The following is an 11,142-nucleotide window of genomic DNA, read 5'->3' as shown; positions in this document are numbered from 1 at the left end:
GTTTTTGAGATATCACGTGATAAAATTGATTTGTTACATATTCTAATGTGTTCATCTCTAAATTTACATATGGAAATATGCCTATATTCCCCATGAAGTGTATTATTTTTAAGTCTCTTTATATATATTATCCTTTCAAGTTACTAATTTTAATATATTTTTAAGGATTTTCACTTAGGACTATCATAACAATAAGAAAAATAAATGTTAACTTACATGCTTTAAGAGGAATTTTAAGATGTACTTCATGATTTCTTGTGGTCCAAGCATGGAGGTAAAAAAAGTAATTAAAGAAAATGACACTGTTACCATAACTTGACTGACATAAAATAACCAGTGGCTCATCTAAAGAGTTCAAGAACCATTATTTACAGATGTGTTTTAGAAGTCCATGTCTTGGCTATTGTGAATAGTGCTGCAGTGAACATGCGGGTGCATGTGTCTTTTTTAAGGAAAGTTTTGTCTGGATATACGCCCAAGAGTGGGATTGCTGGGTCATATGGTAGTTTTATGTAGAGTTTTCTAAGGTACCTCCATACTGTTCTCCCTAGTGGTTGTACCAGCTTACATTCCCACCAACAGTGCAGGAGGGTTCCCTTTTCTCCACACCCTCTCCAGCATTTGTTATTTGTGGACTTGTTAATGATGGCCACTCTGACTGGTGTGATTTTTATTTGCATTTCTCTGTTAATTAGTGATGTTTAGCATTGTTTCATGTTCTTATTGGCCATCTGTATATCTTCTTTGGACAAATGTCTATTCAGGTCTTTTGCCCATTTTTCTATTGGGTTGTTGGCTTTTTTGCTGTCGAGTTGTATAAGTTGTTTGTATATTTTAGAGATTAAGCCCTTGTCAGTTGCATCATTTGACACTATTTTCCCCCATTCTGTAAGTTGTCTTTTTGTTTTCTTTTTGGTTTCCTTTGCTGTGCTATAGCTTGTCAGTTTGATTAGGTCCCTTCGGTTTAATTTTTGTCTTTATTTCTGTTTCCTTGGGGTAATGACCTAAGAAAACATTTTTACAGTTGATGTCAGGGAATGTTTTGCCTATGTTCTCTTCCAGGAATTTGATGGTGTCTTGTCTTATATTTAAGTCTTCAAGCCATTTTGGGTTTATTTTCATGTGTGGTGGGAGGGTGTATTCTAGTTTTATTGATTTGCATGTGGCTGTCCAGGTTTCCCAGCAATACTTGCTGAAAAGACTGTCTTTTCCCCATTTTATGTTCTTGCCTCCTTTGTCAAAGATTAATTGACCATAGGTGTCTGTGTTTATTTTTGGGTCCTCTATTCTGTTCCATTGGTCTGTATGTCTCTTTTGGTACCAGTACCCACACTGTCTTGATCACTGTGGCTCTGTAATATTGCCTGAAGTCTGGGAGAGAGATGCCTCCTGCTTGGATTTGTTCCTCAGGATTACTTTGGCAATTCTGGGTGTTTTGTGGTTCCATATAAATTTTTGGATTGTTTGTTCTAGTTCTGTGAAAAATGTCATGGGTAATTTGACAGGGATTGCATTGCATCTGTAGATTGCTTTGGGTAGTATGGCCATTTTTACAACATTAATTTTTCCAACCCAGGAGCATGGAATAGCTTTCCATTTCTTTACATCTTCTTTAATTTCCTTGACTAATATTTTATAGTTCTCAGTATATAAGTATTTTACCTCCTTGGTCAGGTTTATTCCCGGGTATTTGATGTTTTGGGGTGCGATTTTAAAAGGTATTGTATTTTTGTATTCCTTTTCTAATATTTCATTGTAAGTATACAGAAATGTGACTGATTTCTGAATGCTAATATTATAACCTACTGCTTTGCTGAATTTGTTGATCAGTTCGAGTAGTTTTTGTATGGAGTCCTTAGGGTTTTCTATATTTAGTATCATGTCATCTGCATACAATGACAATTTTACTCCTTTTCTTCCAATTTGGATACCTTTTATTTCATTTTTTTGGTCTGATTACTGTGGCTAGGACTTCCGGTACTATGTGGAATAAAAGTGGTGAGAGTGGGCGTCCTTGTCTTGTTCCAGATTTTCGCAGGATGTCTTTCAGCTTTTCTCCATTGAGTATTATATTTGCTGTGGGTTTGTCATAAATGGCTTTTATTATGTTAAAGGTATGTTCCCTCTATAGCTGCTTTTTTTAATCATGTATCGATGTTAGACCTTGTAAATTGCTTTTTCTACATCTATTGAGATGATCACGTGGTTTTTTTACTTTTTTTGTTAAAGTGGTATATGACATTGATTGAGTTGGGTATGATGAACCATCCTTGTGAACCTGAGGTGAATCCCACTTGGTTGTGGTGTATGATCTTTTTTATATGTTGTTGGATTCAGTTGGCTATAAATTTTGTTGAGAATTTTTATGTCTATATTCATCAAAGCTATTGGCTTATAGTTTTCTTTTTTGGTGGTATCTTTGTCTGGTTTTGGTATTGGAATAAAAGTGGTGTCATTTGGGAGTGTTCCTTCTTCTTCAACCTCTTGAAAAAGTTTAAGGAGGATGGGTATCAGTTCCTCTTTGTATGTTTGGTAGAATTCTCTTGTGAAGCCATCTGGTCCTGGACTTTAATTTGTAGGGAGTTTTTTTTTTTTTTTTTTTTTTTTTTTTTTTTTGTCTGTTGTCTTTTTGTCTGTTGTTGTTGTTGTTGCTGTTGTTGCTATTTCTTGGGCTGCTCCCGCGGCATATGGAGGTTCCCAGGCTAGGGGTTGAATCAGAGCTGTAGCCACCGGCCTACGCCAGAGCCACAGCAACACGGGATCCGAGCCGCGTCTGCGACCTACACCACAGCTCACGGCAACGCGGGATCCTCAACCCACTGAGCAAGGGCAGGGACCGAACCCGCGACCTCATGGTTCCTAGTCGGATTCGTTAACCACTGCGCCATGACGGGAACTCCGGGAGTGTTTTTATGACATATTCAATTTCATATCTAGTGATTGGTCTGTTCAGTTGATCTATTTCTTCTTGACTCAGTTTTGAGAGGCTGTAATTCTCTAGAAGGTTATCCATTTTTTTAGGTTGTCAGATTTGTTGGCATACTATTGTAATCTCTTATTTTTTTGTATTTCTGCAGTGTACATTGTGATTTCTCCTTTTTCATTTCTTATTTTGTTTATTTCTGTTCTTTCGCTCCTCTTCGTGAGTCTGGCCAGTCGTTTGTCAGTTTTGTTTACCTTTTCAAAGAACCAGCTCTTCGTTGTATTGATTTATTTTTGTATTGTTTTTTGAATCTCTATTTTACTGATTTCCTCTGTAATTTTTATGATTTCCTTCCTTCTGCTGACTTTGCATTTTGTTTGTTCTTCTTTTTCTAGTTCTTTTAGGTGGTATGTTATATTGTCAATTTGAGGTTTTTATTCTTTTCTGAGGAAGGCCTGTATCACTATTAACTTCCCTCTAGGCACTTCTTTTCTGAAATCTCAGATTTCGAATGATCGTGTTTTGATTATCATTTGGCAATTGTGGTCAGAGAAGTTCCTTGAAATAATTTCTGTACTCTTAAATTTGTTGAGGTTAGTTTTGTGCCCCTTATGTGATTGATCCTTGAAAATGTTCCATGTGCACCTGAGAAGAATGTATATCCTGATTTTTTTGGATATGGTGTCCTGAAAATGTCAGTGAAGTCTAGCTTTTCTATTGTGTCTATTGTGTGGAAGTGGCAGCAGCAGTGTGTGTTCCCGCAGGAGTGGGAGCAGCAACAGGTGGTGCTTGGTTGCAGTGCCCTCTTTTTTTCCGAATTTTGAGGTGACTGGGTCCTCAGGTGGAGCCTGTTCACAGACCCCTAGTTGTGGTGGACCACACCCCCCCTCTGGTTTCTGAGATGAATGCTGTGGTTTTTTCCCCTCCACCCCCCAGTAGATCACAGAAGAGACACCACATGGCACTTAACACCCCCACCCTACTGCCCTTAGCCCACACAAGAGGTGCCCGGCCACCCATAGCCCGCACAAAAGACACCTGGTCTCCTGTAGCCCAAGCAAGTGGTGCCTCACCAACTGTAGCCTGCGCTAGAGGCACCCTGCCCTCTGAGACTCTGTATGTGCTCAGGGAAAGATATTCCTATGGTGGTCTGCCCCTCCTGCTCTCGCCCTCCCAACAATGGCAGCTTGCTTCTCCTATGGGCCCAGACCTCCTCCGAGGTTTCCTCAGCTATGGCGTTCTGCTCCCTGGCCCATGGTGCAATGCTCCCTAGGCCCTCAGGCTGTCTCCACACAGCCAACCCTAGTCCTCTCCTAGGAATTGAACTCAGGAGTGTGAATCTCAGCGCCCAGCCCCTGCTCAAGCATCTCAGTCTGTGGTGTCTGGTGGCAGTGGTGCAGATTGTCTGTGTGGCTCACATCTGCTTTGTCCTCGGTCTAGTTGCTGTGCTTTTCTCGGCAACTTTGAGGTCCCTCCATCCTGGCAAATCTCCCCGTCAATTAGGTGGCTTCCAGGGTGTGGATTCCTTTCTTCTTTCACAGCTCCCTCTCAGGAGTGCCAGTTCCATCCTGATTCCTTTTCTCTCCTTCCCCCCACCTCTTTTTCTTTTGTTCTACCCAGTTATGTGAAGGGTTTCTTGCCCTTTTTGAAGGTTTAAGACCAGCATTCAGTAGATGTTCTGTGCAGATCATTCTACATGTCCATTTTTTTTTGATGTGTTCATGGGAAAAAGTGAGCATCACATCTTATTTCTCCACCATCTTGATCCTTATCCCCTCCAAGCTTTCTAATTAATTATAAATGTTATGTACTTTGTCCATCTTTCTATTGAAGTTCATATTTGTGGCTTTGCATAAGTTCATTATATATTCATCCTATTAATAATCTCTTATGATAGAATATGCTATGAATATAATACAAATAAAAACCAATTATTGTGTGCCGATTGTATAAATTATTGTTCTGAGTTCTTTACATGTATTAGTTTATTACTTCTTTCAAACAACCAGTGAAGGAAGTACTAAAACCATTCCTATATACCTCAAGAAAAGTGAGGCTCAGAGAATTTAAGTAAAATTTGCTTATTTTATTTTTTTATGGCTGCATCTGTGGCATTTGTAAGTTCTTGGGCTAGGCTTCCAGTTGGAGCTGCTGGCCTATGCCACAGCCATGGCAAACCTGGACCTGAGCCGCATCTGCCCGCTACATTGCAGCTGTGGCAACGCTGGATCCTTAACCCACTGAGCAAGGCCAGGGACCGAACCTGCATCCTCATGAACACTATGTCAGGTTCCTAACCTGCTGAGCCACAGCAGGTAACTCTTGTCTGCCTTTTTTCAATCAGTTTGGAGTTTTTTGATGTTGAGTTTTATGAGTTCTTTGTCTATTCTGGAAATTTACTCCTTATCAAATATCTTCTCTTATTCAATAGGCTGTCTTCTATTTTGTTGATGATTTCTTTCACTGTATGAAAGTTTTTCAGTTTGATGTAGTCCCACTTGTTTTGTTTTGTTTTTTTTTTTTTGCTTTTGTTGCCTTTGCCAGAGGTGAAAACATCCAAAAAAATATTGTTAAGATCAATTCAAAGAGTGTATTGTTTATGTTTTCTGCTAAGTGTTTCATGGTTTTGGGTCTTACATTAAGTTTAACCCATTTTGAATTTATTTTCATAGATAGTGTGAGGAAGCAGTCCAGCTTGGTCTTTTGCATGTAGGTGTCCAGTTTCCCAGCACCGATTCATGAAGGTATATTTTTGCCTCCTTTGTTACAGATTAATTGACCACATGAGTGAGGGTTTATTTCTGGGCTCTTTATTCTGTTTCATTGATCTATACACCTGGTTTCATGCCACTATCATATTACTTTGACCATAGCTTTGTAGTATAGCTTTGTGCTATTGCTTGAAATCAGGGAGAGTAATTTGTCCAGCTTTGTTCTTCTTTCTCGAGATTGCTTTGACTATTTGGTGTCTTTTGTAATTATACACAAATCTTAGGATTATTGGTTGTAGTTCTGTGAAAAAGGCCATTGGTATTTTGATAGAGATTCCATTGAATCTGTAGATTGCTGGTAATCTCCTTGAGCAATTGGGCTTGGTGTCAGGGTCTAGTTTTGTGATAGGCTACATCCTGAGCTATGAGGTGGTCAGGGTCTAGTTTTGTGATAGGCTACATCCTGAGCTATGAGGTGGTGGAGGGGAGGAGAGTGTTCCCCTGACTGAGAAATAGTAGAATATGGCTACTGGCTTGGTTCTCTTTCCAGTGTGATGCTGTAGGATGGTCTCTGTGATGCCTTATCCTGGGTTCTCTGGTCATGCTTCCTATACTGATCCATAGGTGAGGGTATGAATTAGCTTCTCTGCCCTGGCAGGGTCTGCACATTTTGTTGTTTGTGTCCTGGATGAGGCAATGCTGTGTACTGATTTCCCTGACTAAATGGGGCCACTGGCTTGCTCTGTAGATGGGGAATGCCATGGGTTGTGTTCTTCGTTCAAATCCACTCTAAGCAGGGCTGCTATATGGGCTGTGAAGCTTCCCCATAGTCTAGCTAGGTTCCCTGGTTGGGAAAGCTGAAGGGTCCATTAGATAATGGATGTGGCTACCAATCTGTCTCCCTGCCTATGTGGAGGGGGAGAACCAGCTCCAAGGCTAGCAGGACTCTTCATGGACATGACTCAAGCTGACCCAAATCCCAAGTTCCCTTACTGATCAGAGTCAGTGGATTTACTGTATAAACAATCAGCTATGCCTTCCAGGCATTCCAGAAGAGCATTAGTGGGCTATGCAGCTGTGTAGGTGTTCTGACCAGGCTTTCTAGTCAGGTGGTGCTGGCAGCTCTATTCAGCTGTGCGCTGGGCTATGACTTGGCTCAGTGCTTAGGTGGCAGAGGCAACATCCCAGGCTGCAGCCCTGGAAAGGCTCTACACTTGAGGGCCCCCAGTAGGCAGACCTGTGCCCTGACCACGTTCCTGGTCAGACTGTGCCACCTTCTTTTCTCTGAAAATGAGCAAAACTGCTAGCTGGGATTATGATTTGGGTGGTACAGGCAGCACTCTGCTTCCAAGATGCAAATGCTAGTTGTTGGAAGCCCCTTCCTCTTCTCCATCACATTCCCATTCCCAGCAGTCAAGCTCTGTAGAGCCCTCTTGCCGTCCCTATGGGGTAAGCCTGAAGTGGGGGTCCCCATGCAGTGATCCGCAATGTTGGGGAGCATGGGATGTCCACCTTGGTCTTTCTTTTCCCTACTGGAGAAACCATAGGCTCAAGGGAGACCTCTCAGTGTGGTGCTGCACTGACCTGGAGGAAAGGCAGTGCAGGCAGCAGGGAGCTCCTCCTCCTCCCCTTCTAATGCCATTTGTCCTGGTCTCTGTGGTGCAGGGGGCTGCTTTGGCCTCATCTCTGTGTTCTGTCATTTTCTCAGTGATGCCTTATCTATGAACAGTTGCTAGTTATTCTTCTTGGGATGGGGAGTGAAGCTGGGAATTATCTATGTTTTCTTCTTGGTGATATCACTCTTCTAGTGTAATTTTAAATAATTTTATCTTTTACCTTTTATATTAAAGTTAAGGTGATTTAATCACCACCATTACAGTATTAGAGTGTTCTGCATTTGAGTATTGTTATTTTTCCTACTAGTATCTACTATTTATTGGGCAACTTGCAACGATCTGTGCAACACATCATACACATTATCTGAATTGTTTTTCAAGGTAGGTGTTGCATCCATGTCTTACATACAAAAGTTCCTGAAAAAATAAGCACTTGCCCCTGATTACACTGATAGGGAGAAGGTAAACCATAATTTGATTCTAATCTGTCCTTGGCCAGCTCAAAAGCAAGGAAAATACGTAACAGTTTTAAGTTATGTGAAATAAGAGATAAAACTCTTTATTTACAGAAAACAATGTGTAATAGAAATTTGAATGCCTCTATAAAGATCTATTAGAAATAATAAGTAAATTTTGGGGATGAATGTATATTAAGTCAATATACAAAAATAAATCGAATTTCTATATAGCGACCACAAAAATTAGACAATTAAATTTTAAAATTCCATGTTATAGTAACATTAGAATTATAGAAATAAATCAAATCAAAGATGTATAAACCACTACTCCAAATTTAGTTATCATTTCTGATAGGGTTTTTAAGAACCTAGATCAATTTAAAAGTTTCTTGGTAATAAATTGGAAAATGCCTCCTTTTAAAGAAGACGGTTCAGTTTTTATCTTTTGCTTTTTACTGGTTTCTATTATGTAATTAAAGAAGAATTTATGTACCATACTGAGATGAGCAATAGCAATGAGCCAGCGGACTTATAAGGAGAGTTTTAAAAATCCTCTGATAAGTCCAGTGGGGTAAGAAGACAGTTCAGTTTGATTTATGGATTCAATGTAATTCAGTCAACATCTTAGTAGATATTTTTTTTCAAATTAAAAACCTGATTCTAAAACATATGGATAAGCAAAAGATCTGGAGCAAATAACAAAATCTGGAAGAACAGAGTTAGAAAACTTACACTATCCAATATAAAATACTACTATATAGCTACAGTAATTAATGGAGCTTGATAGAATAAGCATAAACACAGGGATCAACTGAATAGATGAAAGAACCTCACACACATATAATTTCTAAATTTATTACAAAGGCACCAACTGCAATTTTTTGAGAGAAGTTTATTTCCAATTAATCTGGATATCGATGAGTGAAATGACCAATGACACTTTTTTTATTCCATTGCAATGTTTATTTTCCAATGGATTATAGAACTAAATATGAAAGGTAAAACAGTAAAGCTTCTGGGATATAAGATTGGTTTGTTTTATTTTTATTGTTAATTTTTGTTTTTATATTTCAACAGTTTTATTTTTATAATTTTTATTATGATTGATTTACAGTGTTCTGTCAATTTCTTTTGTATATCAAAGTGACCCGGTCAGTCATACATAAAGTCACTTTTTGTGTTTTAAAATTTTTAAAATTTCCATTTTTATTATTCCACAGTTTCAGGATGGTATAACTACTTTTCCATCCATTTTATATACACTGATCAATTTTTGTTGTGCTTCTCAATCCTGAAGATCTATATTTTTAAGAATTCTGGGGAATTGGCTTCAATGTTGTTTCACTGGATGTTGCCTATTATGCATTCTCTTAATACATGGACACTAATCTTTCTGTAACTATTATTAGACAAATAGTGAACTTTTCCCTCTGTATCTTTGTGACTCCTAAGTCTTCTTCATTAACCAAAAAGTATTTTCCTTTTTTCCTCATTTTCTGGGAAATTCTTGGATCTGTCAGTGAGTGCATTTTTTCTGTCTTTTCTTGAATTTTATCTGCTGCTTGTACTATCCATCAAGTTTTAATTTTTGGTCACTATATATTGTATTTATATCAAGTTTTTGCTATTTTTCAAATGTGACTTTTTAAAACATTATTTTAATTGTGTTTTTATTTCTTCTTGTATTCATTCTCTGATTCACTGACTATTGTTCTACTTAAGCTTCTCACTCACATAAAACAATTGATATAGACTTTTCCATGGTGACCATTGTGTATTACCAATTGAAGCCCTGAAAGATGACTAGAACAGCAGTTGGACCCTTGAATAGCCAGAGAATATTGAACCAGGTGGTTATTCTGCATGCTTAAATACTATATAATATTCCAAACTTGATTGTAACTCAGGGAAAAAAAAGAATTTTCCTTTACCTTGACAGAAACGAACCAGGAAGGAAAATCAATTTGGAGACTTTAGAATGAAAGAAATTCACATTTTCATCAGACTTGACATTGTGGATTAAGATTTAAATCTATTGCACATACCAGTGTAATTTTTGTCTAACTCCATGTCAATGTTATTGTTACTCAAAGATAGTCCATTCCTATGGCTTTCCTCATAAAGACTTCTATTAGAGCTTTAATTTCTTTTTTTTTTTTTTTTGTCTTTTTGCTATTTCTTGGGCCGCTCCCACGGCATATGGAGTTTCCCAGGCTAGGGGTCTAATCGGAGCTGTAGCCTCCGGCCGATACCAGAGCCACAGCAACGCGGGATCCGAGCCGCATCTGCAACCTACACCACAGCTCACGGCAATGCCGGATCGTTAACCCACTGAGCAAAGGCAGGGATCGAACCCGCAACCTCATGGATCCTAGTCGGATTCGTTAACCACTGCGCCACGACGTGAACTCCAGAGCTTTAATTTCTTGATTGACTCTGTTATGTTTTTCCAGTAGATTGTGATTTGTCTCTTTAATGAGGAAGGGATAGACGTGACTCAGCAAAAGAGGTAGGCTTTTCTTCTTTTAACAACCCTTTGTAGAGCTGCCTTCATGGCTTTGTTTCTCAGGCTGTAGATCATCGGATTAAGTGTGGGAGGCAGAACAGTATAAAAAAGAGTAAGCAAAAAGTCTAATGCAGTTGGAGAGTCAGAATGTGGCTTCAGAAACTCAAAGACACCAGTAGAGAGAAAGTGTGACCACAGCTAGATGGGGGAGGCAAGTGGCAAAGGCCTTGGCTCTCCCCTCGGCAGATGGGATCCTCAGCACAGTAGAGAATATGCGTGTGTAGGAGAAGCCAATGGAGAGGAAGCAAAGAAATGCCACCAAGGACAGAAAGCCTGTGACCCCAAGCTCACGGACATACTCATCAGAACAGGCGAGTTTTAGGAGCTGGGGAACCTCACAGAAGAACTGGTGGATGACGTTGGCACCACAGAAGTGGATGGAGAAAGTAGCAGATGTGTGCATAACTCCAGAGATGACCCCACTGATCCAGACGGCTAGGATTCCGTGAATACAGGTGTTGACATTCATGATGATTTCATAGCGCAGGGGAAAGCAGATGGCCACGTAGCGATCGTAGGACATCACTGTGAGCATGGCCAGCTCAGCAGATGCACAGAGAGTGAAAGCCAGACATTGCAGTATGCATTCCCAGAGGGAAATACTGCTAGTATGCCTGAAAGAGTTACAAATGGACCTTGGTACCGTCACAGAGATATAGCATATATCTAAGAAGGAAAGATGTTTGAGGAAGAAATACATAGGGGAGTAGAGACTGTCATCCATGGAAGTTGCAGCGATAATGAGTGTGTTGCCAGTTAAAGCCACTAAGTATAAGACTAAGAACAGAGAGGCCCATAAGACTTCTAGCTCAGGCTTGGCAGAAAATCCCATGAGGAGAAACCCACTCACTGTAGTGAAATTGGCCAT

At 39.6% G+C, this 11,142-nt stretch overlaps 1 pseudogene; it reads right to left on the bottom strand.

Moving 5' to 3' along the window:
• Positions 1–10,205: 10,205 nt before the first annotated feature.
• On the bottom strand, positions 10,206–11,142 carry LOC146401454 (olfactory receptor 14J1-like; annotated as a pseudogene).

This window comes from Sus scrofa, chromosome 7 (assembly GCF_054392235.1).
Source record: "Sus scrofa isolate SSC_HxYL_T2T_F1_AM1 chromosome 7, Sscrofa_HxYL_maternal_Yorkshire_Landrace_v2.0, whole genome shotgun sequence".
Classification (NCBI taxonomy): domain Eukaryota; kingdom Metazoa; phylum Chordata; class Mammalia; order Artiodactyla; family Suidae; genus Sus; species Sus scrofa.
The sequence above is the reverse complement of the archived record's forward strand: the minus strand, read 5'-3'. Positions and strand labels throughout refer to the sequence as shown.